This window comes from Ictidomys tridecemlineatus, chromosome 1, assembly GCF_052094955.1.
Source record: "Ictidomys tridecemlineatus isolate mIctTri1 chromosome 1, mIctTri1.hap1, whole genome shotgun sequence".
Lineage (NCBI taxonomy): Eukaryota > Metazoa > Chordata > Mammalia > Rodentia > Sciuridae > Ictidomys > Ictidomys tridecemlineatus.
This window is the reverse complement of record NC_135477.1, coordinates 209,709,303-209,724,573: the sequence shown is the minus strand read 5'-3', so window position 1 is coordinate 209,724,573 and position 15,271 is coordinate 209,709,303. Positions and strand designations below refer to the sequence as shown.

The 15,271-nt window shown below is 36.9% G+C and overlaps 1 long non-coding RNA gene across 1 annotated transcript in view; it reads right to left on the bottom strand.

The window, feature by feature from the left end:
- Window positions 1-12,927, bottom strand: part of LOC144366767 (uncharacterized) — a 54,455-nt gene extending 41,528 nt beyond the window's left edge. The window contains exon 1 of the long non-coding RNA XR_013425912.1: window positions 12,763-12,927. This is a non-coding gene — a long non-coding RNA (uncharacterized LOC144366767). The remainder of the gene's footprint in view (window positions 1-12,762) is intronic.
- Window positions 12,928-15,271: the final 2,344 nt, after the last annotated feature.

Sequence of the window (15,271 nt, the reverse complement as noted above, 5' to 3'; positions counted from 1 at the left end):
ATAAAGACATCCAACTCCCTCTCTCACACACTGAAGATATCTCATGACCAGGAGCATGTTTATTCCACCATTTCCACAGCCCTGTCACATGCTAGCAAATCCCAAGACAACCCAAGAGAGCTTGCAAAATGTTCAACCATGGAGAAAACAACTGGAAGCCTTATTTACTCAAGGACACAGGTGATACTGAGAACAGAGACACAAGCATCCTATCCTTGATTCAATGGTATATCACAGCCATGAGTCACATTACTTCTCCTGCTCAGGAGGAAATCATCCTCAGTGCATCCGGTCACATGATCTGCCCACTTCATAAGAACATTCTGCTGGTTACCTCTGAGGAAAGGCAACTGGAAAGGGAAGCCTTGTTATTCTGCAGTGTGGCATCATTTGTGCTGAGGACATTCAGCTTTAAAAATAATGTGCTTAAAGAGCCTGTCAAGACAACACTCAATTATTGAAAGTACGTCTAAGGAAAAATAGTAAGACCTGAGTTAGATTACAGATATTTGAAACCCAATGTACAGAGGGACAGCTGAGGTGACCGTGAGATGCTCTTCTGCTGCCTTTGTGTGATGGTGGAGGCGGGGAAGCAATAATGACAACACCCATCCAATCTGATTTAAGAGACTGTCACACATTCTATCTTTTGGCTTCTGTTTATATTATAAGGAACATGAAAAGTTAGTGCTACATATGACTCAAAAAAGACAATCTAACCAAATCCTAATGGCTCTGGTGGGAAGTATCACTTTTTAAATAAATTCTAGCCCACATGCAAATCTGATGGCCCAATCTTTACTGCAATTTATTCATAAAAATTCAAAATTTCATGTTCTGGATTCCAAAATCAGTGCAAAGATCTACACTTCATCAGCTCAACTCTAAAATTGTCCCACTGTGAAGTTATTCAAAAGAATACAAAATTTACCAAAGCATTCAAAAGAAGATCACTTGGGGTGGTAGAACTAATTAAATGTCTCCATGCTTTGCACTGTTTTTATTCAGTATATTAGATTTTTCCTATTTGCTTAATAAGGCAGCCCATCCACTGGTCATCTGAGAATCATTCTTCTTTGTAGTCCATAGCTATGGTGACCATGTAAATATTTTCTCAAGTAAATATTAAATATTTTCCCAAGTAAATATTAAAATTTACCACCTTGACCCATGCTAACCTGAAAAACATATGGTCACCATGGTGACGATACATACAGAGGCACACCAGGGGTAACAGCATCTACAATAATAACCACAAATAGCCTCACTAAAGCCTTTCCCTCACCCATGAACCTGTTCTCCAGGAAACTTGACTCTTGTGATTGCAGTGGTTTGGAGTAAGTTCAGACAGATGGAGGCGTTTGTCACTTCCCTTGCACTTTCACCCTTCGCCTCTCATGGCTAACAACCACTCCCCTCCCACCCGCAAAACAACATAACAAATGCCAGGAGCATAAACCAAGATGCCCCACTTTGCTCTCCACTCGTGGAATTTCTCCACTGTGGTCGCTATACACAAGCAGCAGTGTTATTTTCAGGATGGCAAACCACTTTGCCCAGACAGCTGAGGCCACATTGCTCAGAATGACCCTTCGGTTTTCAATCTTTCATCTGTTCTCTACTACAATTGATGTGCAGGTCTTCCAAGACCCAAGTCAGTACCAGAAGGCACTTGGAGAACCACCTGTTGTCTCGTGTGGCTACAGAATAGGTTTCAGGAAGGAGAAATAAGACAGGACTCTACTGAGTGGGGGAGAATTGATCATCCTCCATCCACTGGGTTAGTGACTGGAGATGAGGCCAAGGATTTTTTAACCTTTCCTTTAGGTAATGGAAAGCACTCACGGGTGTTTAAGCTGGGCTGTGAATTAATCAAAGGTAACTTTGATGGCAATATGAAAGGTGAAAAAGGAGGGGTGGAAGACAAGACTGCAGGGAGTGATTCCAGATGACAGAATGTTCATCCAGACCCAACTAGAGCAAGGGTATTAGTAAAAAGATGAAAAGACGATATCTAAAAAGAAAGTCTTTCCACATAGTCTGATGCTATGGAGAAGTTAAAGAGAATCAGGATTAATAAGACTCCTTTGAATTTAGCTATTTGACTTTGTGGCCGATCTTATCAAAGCTACAAGGGCATAATTCCTTTTCTAAGCAAAGTTTGGCTCTATTCAAGGGGCCAAAAACATGACTGAAAAGATTTGATTTTAGCAGCATATGGCATTTGCTTTTTTGTCCCGATGTGGTCAGAATTTGCCATGGGAGGAGTACATACTGTACTTAGCCTCTAGGCCCTGGAAGATGAGATGCCACCTTAAATAATCAGAAACCCGTAACAAGAACTCTTTAAGCTCTCTTTTTGTCTCCATCCCATCCTCTTATTGAAGTAGTCTTTTTAAAATACAGCAAAAGAAAACTCACCACTTAACACCGTAAGAGGGTCAAAACTAACCCAAAGCAAGAAAAATCTCTCTCTTTTTTTTTAAAAAATATTTTTATTAGTTGTTGATGAACCTTTATTTTATTTACTTATTTATATGTGGTGCTGAGAATTAAACCCAGTGCCTCACACATGCTAGGTAAGCACTCTACCACTGAGTCACAACCCCAGCCTCCAAGAAAAATATCTTTAAGTTAGGGGAACTCATAAATTAAAATACTGATTTTGTAACAACTGTCAAAAAGTAAAAAGCAATTCTCTAGAAGGTAAAGAAGTAAGAAGAGGTGGGAAAGGAAGATGGAAAGATATGCTCTTAGCTATTTAATAAATTTTAAATGAATATTTAATAAATATTTCATGGTATAAATTGTGTTCAAATACACAAAAAATAGAGTGAATAGTTGTTAAATACATATACTCACTCCAAATTTCGGAACTCACCATTTGTCCACCTTGTTTTATGTAGCTTTGCATATGTGTTCTCTCACCCTGAACTATTAGAAAGCACATCGATGACATCATGACCCTTCATCTCTAAATATCTCACTCTGACAATAACACTACTACTTAAGTCTATCTCCTAAGGACACTCTCCCCCATGATCATAATATCAATATCCACCCAGAATACTTCATTATATGCTATTATATACTATTATTCAAATCCAGGCTACCTGTGCTATTTTCTGAAATGTATCCTTTTCATTTCTGGATTTGTAACTTTCCCTGGTACCTATGGCTGGTAAAAATGTTTCCTCCCTTGATTTAATTTTCTTTGGACATTTCAGCAGGAATATTAGAAGGCAAGTTAATGTGTGAGTTCAAATTGGTATCTTACAATGAATGTTCCTACACAATAGTTTTTTGTTTTTGTTTTTGTTTTGTTTTGTTTTGTTTTGAAGTAGGAATGCCTTGGAATATGTCTATAGTTCACTATAGTTCATTATTATCAACAGAGCCTTAGGCGGAATGATCCAAACATCTGATTTTTGCAACATTTAAAAATTGTGTTTTGAAGAAAACTAAATGGAGGAGCTAAATATGATCTTCTACCATATACACTCCTAGAGATGTACAGAATGTCTCTTCTAAATGAGGGCCTTCATCAAGATGTGTCAGCCCACAAAGTCAGAAGGAAGATGAATCCTAAATTTGTGATTTCACAGTAGGTGTGGTATGAGTATATGCCTGGCGCTAGGTTAAGAAAGTCCTTTGGGAGGGACAAGGAGATCCTGGGGAAGGTAAGCAGTGTAGGATGCTAGGAGAAGACATACAAGTCATTGCCATTGACATTGTCACACTATAGCATGTTTCCCAGTTTGGGGGGCATTTTCTAGTCGAAGAAGAGGAGAAACCAGAACTCTGAACAAGTGAGGCTGGAAGCAAACAGATGGGTGGATCGCTCATGCTGAAGAGTAAATTTGTGCTGTAAGGAGAGGTTACAGAAACCATCTATCCTGGTAAAACTTTTCACTGTTTAGAAAGTAAATTTTACTTAAGCAGCAGCTTTGGGTAGGCCACGCAAAATGAGACCCAGCAGTAATTGGAAAGGCGGCAGAGGAAAGATGAGAGAGTTTAAATAAGTCCTGAAAGCCCAAAGGCTAAGAATACCAAGATAATTTAAAAATACAGAGAAGATTTGAAAACACACGTAGCTGCAGGGAGGGTTGGAACAGAAACTGAGAAAAAACATACAAATGGGAAAGAGGGAAATGCATGGGGTTGAAGATGTTACCCTACAGGAATGCAGACACACATGAAGTGCCAGAAGAGCCAGGCAAGGAAGAGCTCTGGATGGAATGTAGGGTATGTACCCATCAGAATGAAAGTAAAACCCACCACCACACCAGCAATAGAGGGTAAGAAGACAACCACACAAGCAGGGGGAGAAAAATCATTTTTCCAACCAACTTTACAGATAACTTAAATGCAAAAGATAATGAAATAATATCTATAGAATTTTGAGGATAATTTAAATATTGGAATCCTAATATTATATAAGCAGCTAGCTAACAAACATATAAGGACTCAGAAAATTAGCCACCTTCCCCTTTTTAAAAAACCCTTTGGTAGAATATTTTCAGCATGTTAAAAAAATAAACTCATGGGCTACTGGGGACGTGGCTCAAGCTGTAACGTGCTCATCTGGCATGCTCGGGGCGCTGGGTTCGATCCTCAGCACCACATAAAAGTAAAATAAAGATGTTGTGTCCACCGAAAACTAAAAAATAAATATTAAAAAAACTCTCTCTCTCTCTCTCAAATAAATAAATAAATAAATAAACAAAACAGAACTCAGATATAGGTGTGTTCCTGTATAAAAATTGTGACAATGGGCAATGAAACCAATTTCCATTAATTTATCATTAATTCAAAACATTTTGAAACTTAATACAAATGTCAAAATGAGTCTTTTAAAGGACAATTAGTATAGGAGAAGAGGACCAGGGGGGACAAGGAAAAGGGGAAAGGAAAGAGAAGGTAGATTTTTTTCCTTTTGACTATTACTTATGCAGATCTTCATGACAGTGATATTTTTCACCCAAATTTCCTGACCTTCTGAGTGAGTTTATTCTGGGAGAGAGGGTGACAGTTTTCATGGTAGTTCATGTATGTATTGAGTAGCATTTTCCTTTTTCATTGATTGAATCGCAGAAATATCAGTACTTCCCTCAATTTTTTATCCAACTTTTAATAATGAAAAACTTCAAAAATAGAAAAAGCAGAAAGGACCATGTGGTCAGCTTACTTCTTAGAAGCAGCTCCTTCCTCCAAGGTGAAGTCAGGCTGCTCCAAGAAGAGCTGATAAGGTTCAACACATGCTTGGGCTTAAATTATTGCAATTAAGCTCAAAATTCAGATGTTCTCAACTTGAAAGTTATTAAACTGGGAGACTGAATCTGCAAAGCACACAGGAGCAACCAAAAAGAGAAACGAATCTGTCTTTATATTATGAAACAACTATCAAACCTGATCAGATCTCCTTATATTCTTCTGTTTTATACCATAAGCTTTGTTTAACTGAAATAGCCCCCAAACCATTTTGTGGTAATGCTTTTCATGTCATCAAAGGTGCAAACAGTCACCAGAGTAAACTAAGATAAATTTAGCTCAGACTTACAGGTTTATATATAGAGTGGCCAGACATTCTTCTCTTGATTTTGCCCTTTGCACTTACGTTCTCCAGATTGTGCATCTGATTGCTATGTTGCTATGTTGCACTCTCAAGTGCCTCTGAATATAAAATATTACCTTCTGTTGAAACCCACTAGGCCCTACCTCTTAAAGGATCCCCTACCTCTCAATGCACCAAAGGCTAAGTAACTACCAGGCCTTAAACACATGGCCTCTGGGGGATACCTAGCCAAGCACAGCATTATGCTTTAAGTCATAATAATAAAGTCATCTCCATTATAATGAGAAATAAGACATGCATACACCTACTGTTTAATATCATGCTACAAGTGTGTGGCAAGTATGGTTTTGTGTGTACAAAAAATAAAACTGTAATTATTGAAAAGGAAGAAGCAAAATTATTATTTGTTGTTGACTTGTTTGGTTAACCTAGAAAACCTAAGAGAAACAACTGAAAAACAGCTAGAACTAATACGATCATTTGATAGGAAGGCCACTTGAAATAATAATATATTTTAAAAGCAATAATTTTCTTATATATACTAAATGAACGGAATAATGGGAGAAAAACATTCATAATAGGAGCAAAACATAATAACAATAATAATGCTATGGACCTAAGAATCAAGTTAATTAGAATCAACAGGACAATTAAAGAAAATTGTAAAATTTTAATTAGTGACATAAAAGAAGACTTGAATAAATGAAAAAATTGTTTCTAGATAAAATTACTCAATATTTTAAAGCTTTCTTCCAAATTAATCTGCAAACTTAATGCAAGTTTTATTAAAACCCAATGGGACATTTTTTAAGTTACTAAATGTATCATAAGCCTAGTAGATAAACAGGCAAGAAATCCCAAAATATTTGTAATAATATGAATTTTGTGAAGAAAATTATAATACATCAATAGAAAACAATGCAATCATTTGAAATGTTTATGTACCTCTAAGTTTACTGACATGGAAAGATGATCATAAAATATTAAGTTGAAAGAACAAATTATAAAATAGTATGTTAACTTGAGTCCATTTGGTAAATTAAATATATAAATAAAAAAGTTTTGAGACTATATACCAAAGTACCAAAGATTATAGACTTCTTAAATTTTCCCTATGCTTTTTTCTAATTTTTGTTTTTGTTTTTCTGTGCTAGGGATAGAATTCCAGAGACTCATGCATGCTAGACAGGTGTTCTACCATTGAGCTATACCACAAGCCCTTTTTTTCTAATTTTTCTACAATAAATAAACGTATTATTTCTATGATTTAAAATAAGAAGTATGCAAAGGGGAATTAAGGGAAGGGAGGGGATTTGGGAATTGGAAAGACAGTGGAATGAATCAGATATAACTTTTTTATATGTTCATATACGAATACCCCACAGTGAAACTCCAAATCATGTACAACAACAAGAAGGGGATCCTAATTAAAATAAGTTATTCTGTATGTATATATGCATAATATATCAAAGTACACTCTATTGTCATATATATCTAAAAAGAATATCAGCATACTACAGAGACGCAGCCATATCAATGTCAATAGCTAACCTATGGAACCAACCTAGGTGCCCTTCAACAGATAAGCAGATAAAGAAAATGGGTATATATACAATAGAATATTGCTCAGCCTTAAAGAAGAATGAAAATATGGCATTTCCCAGTAAAAGGATAGAACTGGAAAATATAAGGCTAAGCAAAATGAGCCAATCCCAAAGAACCAAAGGCCAAATGTTTTCTCTGATATGCGGATGCTAATTCACAATAAAGGGGCAGGGAGAATAGAGGTATTTTGAACTAAACAGAGGGGAGGTGGACTGGGGGTAGGAATGAAAATAGAATGAATCAGACATTATTACTCTATCTGCATATATAACTACACCATGTACAACCAGACAAATGAGAAGTTGTACTCCATTTAAGTGTGATGTGTCAAAATGCTTTCTACTGTCACATATAACTAATTAGAACAAATGAAAATATACATTAAATAAAAAATTAAAAAATAAAAAGAATTTTAAAAATTAAATAAATAAAATAAGAAGTATGGATGTATTTCTTAAACATAACTTTAATAGGCCTTATAGCCTTGAGTTTTTCTAAGCTGCTCTGAAAAATCTCTCATATTTTGGCCTATCTCCTGGAATAACAAGTTTCATGATTTGTAAATATGTAAAGCCGCACTTTCTTTTATTTCTCTTGAAGCTCTTACTTTTCAGAGCTGTTACTCACCTGATTCATTCCCTCATGACACTATAAATTTTTTTATCACAACCAGCTCCACTTTCATCTTTCCAGATTGAGGGCATTAAGTAGTCTTCCCATCCTCATAAAGCAGCACTCATTTGCTCCATCTCTATTTTTACTGCATCATTATAGTGGCCACATGGCCAGAATTGAGCAGTATATGCCCAATTTATTTTTCCTAACTTCCACTGTGTAAGAATTATTCCCCCAGATGTAAAATATCATCCTCAATATTAGTTATAAGAATATTTATTGAGCCAACTGTGTCTATGGATTACTTCTACACTCCATTGGGAAAGCAGAATGTCTCTTTAAGGTCAATTTCCATGACAACATCTATAATACTATTGCTTTTTACCTCCCAAATAGACATAGATTTGTCTAGACTGCGCAGATGGATCTGTATCCAAATTCACAAGGAAGGCCTTTTGTGAATCAATAAGTGCTATTCTCACATCATTTTTCTTGCTTTCAAAAAGCCATAGTAAAGGGGGAAAAGGTCCCAACTCAACCTGTGTAAATTGTTAGTTTTAGGCTCTTCCGAAATTACTACTGGGGCGGGGGGGACATGTGTGCGTGTATTCACATACACACACAGAATTCTGGAATGGCCTAATCAGTGCAGCGTTCCTGTTTGTATCTAAATAAAAGAGCCTGGGAGTGGGGAGGAAAGAAGACAAATATACAGAGAAAAAAAATATGCAGAGAGCTGGGAAGAGGATTCCAAGGACACAGCTCAGCTGCAGGTCAAGTGTTCAGACACCACTGCTCCCATGTGGAGGTGAAGCCGCTGTACAGCTGTGAGCCTTTCTGGTTGTCATTCTGAGTCTGCCCACGCAGACCATTCTCATGTTCATTCTTTGGCACACACCCTTCAATGTCACACAGGAAAGGAATATTGATATCTCACTTCCCCTTCACTTCTTCTCATCCAAACTGTCACAGACTCCCGATACAGCTCCCGTTCCTCTCCACTTCATCTTACACATTAGTGTCAGAGTGATATGTTTAAACAAAGTTCTCATGTTGTCATTTTTTTGATTAAAAAAAAAAAAGAAAAAGAATGCTATCACTTTCTCCCTATTGCTTCCTCTGTAAGCCTTTTGGAATACAGTAAAAATTCCATCACGTGGCATATCAGGTCTTTCCAAACCCGGCCCAGCCACCCATATAAGACTCACTCACGTCATCCTAGCCCCGAGTTCTTCCCTCCTCAAACAACCCCACCCCCTTGTCTTTGCTGACCATCTCTTCTGTATAGAGCCTTTGGCTTCCCACCTCCACTTATCCAAGTACCCATCCTTTCAGACCCTTCCCAAAGGCCCCAGCTGGGAACAAAATTATTAACTTCTTTCTCTTTTCTATTGTCTAGGACTTTGGGTGAATCTCAAATCATCCCTTAGCACAGTAACAAAACACAAGCAATTACAGAAATCTCACTAAATGTTGGATAGAGTATGAAGTGCTTATCTTAATTGCAGATCCTTTTGTTATTGGAAATAGAAGATTGCTAGGACCAAGCAATAGGGGGTTATTTTTTTCTTAACTACAACTCAAGGAACTCAGGGCACAATATATTATCAGGCTTCCCAAGAGAGTGGGAAGTGATCAGAAACCAAAGAAGCACTCTCCTCTCGCTCTTGTCTTCCTCCCCACCCCCTCTCCTGCTCTCTTGCAGCAATGTCTTTTCTTGGTTGCAGGAGGGTAGTAGAGTAGAAGCAGTCTACTCCCCTCTCCACTATAAAACTATGCCCAGCTTCTATTAAGAGTATTATGTGGGCTGGGGATGTGGCTCAAGCGGTAGCACGCTTTCTGGCATGTGTGCGGCCCGGGTTGGATCCTCAGCACCACATACAAATGAAGATGTTGTGTCCACCGAAAACTAAAAATAAATGAATAAATATTAAAATTCTCTCTCTCTCTCTCTTTAAAAAAAAAGAGTATTATGTGAATATTGTTTGTATGTGCAGATTATTACAGATAAAATTAATATTGGCAAAGAAGTAAAACTAGATTATTTGTACTAGATATATATACCTATTTAATAAATCTAAAACTTCATTGACTATAAGACCCACCTCTATTTTAGACACCATCAAGAAAGAGTAAAATGCTAACATGGATTATTAAGAAACTTACAGTAGATGGGGTAGAGAGAGAAGAAGGGAGGGGAGGGGAGGGGAGGGGGGATAGTACCGGATAGGAAAGGTAGCAGAATACAACAATTACTAATTGGGCATTATGTAAAATTGTGGATGTATAACCGACATGATTCTGCAATTTGCATTTGGGGTAAAATTGGGAGTTCATAACCCACTTCAATCTAATGTATGAAATATGATATGTCAAGAGCTTTGTAATGTTGTGAACAACCAATATAAAAAATTAAAAATTAAAAAAAAAGAAACTGTCAGTTGTAAGACATATCATTATTAGAGATATTAAAATGTAAAACAATGTGATTCTTGATAAAATATCAGGTATTCAAAATAAATTTTAACCTTGGCTTTGTACAGCACCTAAGATCTCAAAAGGAGTGGCTGTTTAAACCATCTTCCAAGGAAAAGTCCAAAATGACCTGTTTAGTACTATATAGACCCCAAATGGAGAACCCAAAGGCCAGTGCTCTTATCAGAAGCTATTGAAAATTATACCAAATCATCTTTTTAAATATGGCATCAGTGATAATAAATCAGTAATTAAAAGTCTTTTGGTTCTTGTCCAATGAGAACTACCCAGATGCAGCCAGAAAATAATTATGGGTTTCTGGTCCCAAAGCAGAAAATAGATTCCTCACAGTCTCCTTCTCCACACCAAATCAACTTAACTCAGGAATCCAGATGTTCAGGCACAGGTGACTCTCAATCTCATGACCCAGGTGGACATTTTCTAAACAGTGGTCTCCCTCCTATAGGTGACCAGTGTGCCTGGTGCTGCAAACATTTACCTCTGCCCATCTCTGCTCCCTGCTTGTATCATGGTCTGAAAACAGAGATCTCACTAAATGTTGGATAAAGTATGAAGTGCTTATCTTTTTTTTTTTTTAGAGAGAGTGAGAGAGGAGAGAGAGAGAGAGAGAGAGAGAGAGAGAGAGAGAGAGAGAGAGAGAGAGAATTTTTAATATTTATTTTTTAGTTTTCGGTGGACACAACATCTTTTGTTTGTATGTGGTGCTGAGGATCGAACCCAGGCCGCACACAAGCCAGGCGAGCACACTATCGCTTGAGCCACATCCCTAGCCCCTAAAGTGCTTATCTTAATTGCAGATCCTTTAGTTACTGGAAATAGAAGATTACTAGGGCCAAGTAATAGGGGATTTTTTTTTAACTACAACTCAAGGAACCAGTTATTGAATTAAGGACTAAGAAAACAGCATATAAAATTGTCCAGAGTGCAGTGATACTTTAAAACAGTTTCTTCTTTTTCTTTTTTTTTTTTCCTATTATGAAGAGATGGTCTATAAATCATTCAGGTCTGACACAGTGTGTGTTCAAAGGTTCCTCTAGGATGTGTACTGGAAGTGGAACCACAGGTTCTTAGACTACTATGTTCATGCTCAGTTCCATGAGATAATGTCAGATTATTTATTCAGGAGAAGATACACAAGTTCCATTACTTAAAACTTCAACAACTTTAAATTTTCAAAATTCTTAACTTTTGCCTATATAGTGTAATGAAGGAGACCTTTTTTTATAATGTTTGGAAAAAAAACACTGAACAAAAATTGTTTTGATGTACCTACACTTATTATATAACTATATTTAAAGGAAGAGAATGCGAAGCACAAAATTGAGGACTATAATTACCTCAAAAGTGGGGCAAATAAATAGGATTATTATGTTTACGTATACGTATATATTGATATTTTTATCACTTCATAGAACATATAATAAACATTTTTAAATTGCCTTATACTCTGGTCCTATTCAACACTGACTCAATGGCTGTAGGCACTCTTGAAATTACATATTTACACATCATCATCAAAAAGAAAAAAATAGTTCTTCCCTTTTAGATCCATATAGAAAAAAAATCTCAGGGAAGGCCTAGATGGCCTAGATGGTAGCCTATGTCCATCCCAGATTGGTTAATCACTGTGGTCAGGGGTAGTAAACACAATGATTGGTCTATCCTGTGTCCATCTCTGTAGCCACAGGGACAGGATCTGTTGCCACAAATTGTGGGATGCTACAGAAGTGCGTGAAAGAGCAAGGCATAATATGAACCTTGAGAAGTATCAATACCGCCATCTTCTAAAGGCACACAAATGACAGATGGCAGAGCTGGGATTCAAACCCAGATATGCAGGACCCCAAATCCTGGACACCAACGACTTCAACTTCAGCTCCTGCTGAATCAAAACATGCAGTTTTTCCCCACTGTTATGTCAGGATTTACTTAAATGCTGGGATTCTATCTTATTTATCCATGTCCCTCCAGCTCCTAGAAATATTACCTGGCACCTTTTAGATGTTTTGTAGAATTAATTAAATTTCCATTTACAGATTGTTTATTTGAACATGTTCTTGCATCAACATGGACGTGACCATGTCTAGGACCAGCTGTGTGGGTCTTGTGCTCACCAGAGAACAGATGGGAATTTGAAGAGTAGGAGGGGTGAAATGTTTTAATTTCAAGAACATTTTAGCACCACAAAAATCAAAAGGGAAATAGCAATACTAGAAATTTTATACTCAAAGTGAGCCTAACAGCAGCAAGCAGTAGCTAACATATATGTTTTAATTGGAATGATGACCATTTAGATTTGTTATTTCTATTTTTTTTTAAATAAACTCTTTGGAAAGTAGTATTGGGTGGGGCCAAAGATGGATCTTTTCTTTGGCTGTACTATTTCAATTGTCAAAACAGAAATGTATTTGTGATGTACTTGAAACTTTTTAAAGAGTTACTGCCTAAACATGTTTTAAGTCAATAATTACCTGCTTTCTGTTTCTTTCCATGTCTCCAAGCCATGATGTGAAGATAGTATTTGAGAAATGATCTGGATTTATTTTCATCTGCATCACATTGGTTTCCATGTGTTTTTTTTTCCTTCCATGAAATCACATCTTTTTCCTAGTACTTGTCTTTTATGTTTCTTTGTGAGGCCTAAAATAAAACAAACAAAAACTATTTCTTTGTTAAAAATACAATCGTTTCATTTCTCACTATTCATTGTGTCTTGCTTTGCAATGCTACCAGGCTCCTCAGGCCTTTGGATCTATATATTTAAATATTTTATCTTCACTTCAGTATTTCAGTCCTTTTGTTCTCCTTTCTTTGTTCTCTTTCTCTCTTACTCACTGTTTAATTTTAAATAGCTCACCATTGTATTACTTCCCTGGTTTGCACAGCTATTAAGTCGAATACAGTCTATTAATTTAGAATTGTATGCTGTGTTAATTCAGGCTGCTTCTAATTTTGCTGAAAGATCTGTTTGTGGCTGCAATTAATTTATTTTTAAACATTTTCTTTCTTTTCTCCTGTCTACTTCTCTGTATTAGTCAATCTGATATACACCAAAGTATTGTACTCTGATTCGAACTCTGCCCCATTCCAAATTTCAACTTTTTCTTTTATACCTTCCTATTTGACTCATTGTTTTCCTGTTATAATCCAGCTCATACCCACAGGCTTGTTTCACCAGAGGCCATGACTCTGGTGTTTATTTAGGTGGTTTTGAAGTGAGTTTTATCCTGTATTTACTAGGAAAAAGGAAAGAGGAAAGGAATAGAGAAATTGAAAATAATCATTATTTCAGTCTTAGAACTAAATAGTCCTTATTGGCTATGCACAGTTCTTGGATTCCTTGGGCCCTTATTTACTCTTACCAGTGCTTTGCCTGTATTGACTTAAACAAATCGTGGGCTCAAAATAGGTATAGAAAACCTAAGAATCCCAATTCGAACCCCCTGCTCCAATCCTTCTCCCTCACTGTCATTTAGTAAACAGTGGGTCCAAATCTACCTTATTCTTTGAGCAGGAAAAAAAAAGTGGTTTTCTTTACATTCTTCTGCTCCAATTTAGTTGATAAAACATAGGATATTTTTTTGACATGACTGTCATGTCACAAATACAAGCTCTTCACATATTTAACTCATTGAAAAAAAAAAACATGATATATAGAACCAAGCATAGATGTTTGGGTTAGTTATATCTCCAAACTGTAGACTGCTTATTTGAGCACATTATTACATCTACATGGATGCAATCACATCTAAGACCAGCTGTGAAGGTTTTGTGCTCACACAAAAACAGATGGGTAAGAAAGCTCTTGCCCTGGAACATCAGGATGGGTCTTCGAGTAGAGACCATGATCCTCTGGGCTACTCCCCAGATGTAAGGTTCACAGGAGTACAGCTATGATGAAATGACTACCTCCCAAAAGAAGATATATGACTTCAATTATAGAGACTGAAGTGTTATGCCCCTCCCAACACAATTACAAAGGCAGTAAAATAAATTCCCTGCTTTAGCTACCAGACTAGCAAATTTGGGATTAAAATCTCCAGGAAACTTTTCATTCATATCTTGTAGAAGATATGAAGGCCTGTGGAGATTGACATCAAGAGAATTTAGGTCCAAAGAAAAAGCTTTCAAGCTGTGTACCTGGCATGGCCCACTGAGAGCCCTTATTGGAAAACACATCTTCCCATCTTTGTGGGCAGACTTTGGTGGAAGTTGGATTAAATTGTTGTGCATGAATTCTGTCTCCTAGTCACAGCATCATTCACTGACCCAAGTCTGGAAATCCCAGGTACAGGATTAAATCTCATAGAAAGCCATGACTGTATTCCTAAGTCTCTGCCAGGCAAAGCTAGCACTTCCTTTTGGTTACAGCAGATGCCAACAAGGCCAAGAATGAGCAATGTATGAGACAGTTTCCCAGAGGGGAAAATCCTACTCCATAACCAGAGACTAACCCTATAAGCCCAGCCAGACATTTTGCAACCATGAACATAGTGACGCCAGTTAATTTTTTGTTCAATTTTCTACTGTGTTAGAAGGGACACTGTCATTTTAAATACAGTATCAGAAACAGTTTCTGAAGAAGACAGTTGCTGAAAAAAAGTAGCCAGGGGCTACATATGAAGACCAAATGGAAAAGCATTCTTTCGGATAAAATAGAAAAATAAAAGTAATGAAATCAGAAAGAACAACAACAAAATAGTAAAGAAAATAAAAAGACAAAAAAAAAACTGTGATGTGATCAGAGCAAACCAGATACAGATATATTCAAGTCTCCATTCTATCGATGTAAAGGAAAATGCATGTGCTTGTTGGTGGCTTCTAAATTTAAGGATGAGAAACTGGATTAGAGAATTATCAAAGGTGCTGGCTGGAGGTGGCACTGATGGAAAGATCGGGGAGAGAAGCTCAGCCTCCTGTCTTGCCGTCCTGGTCCATTGGCCTTACAACAAGCTCAGAACATGCTCACACTGATCAAGG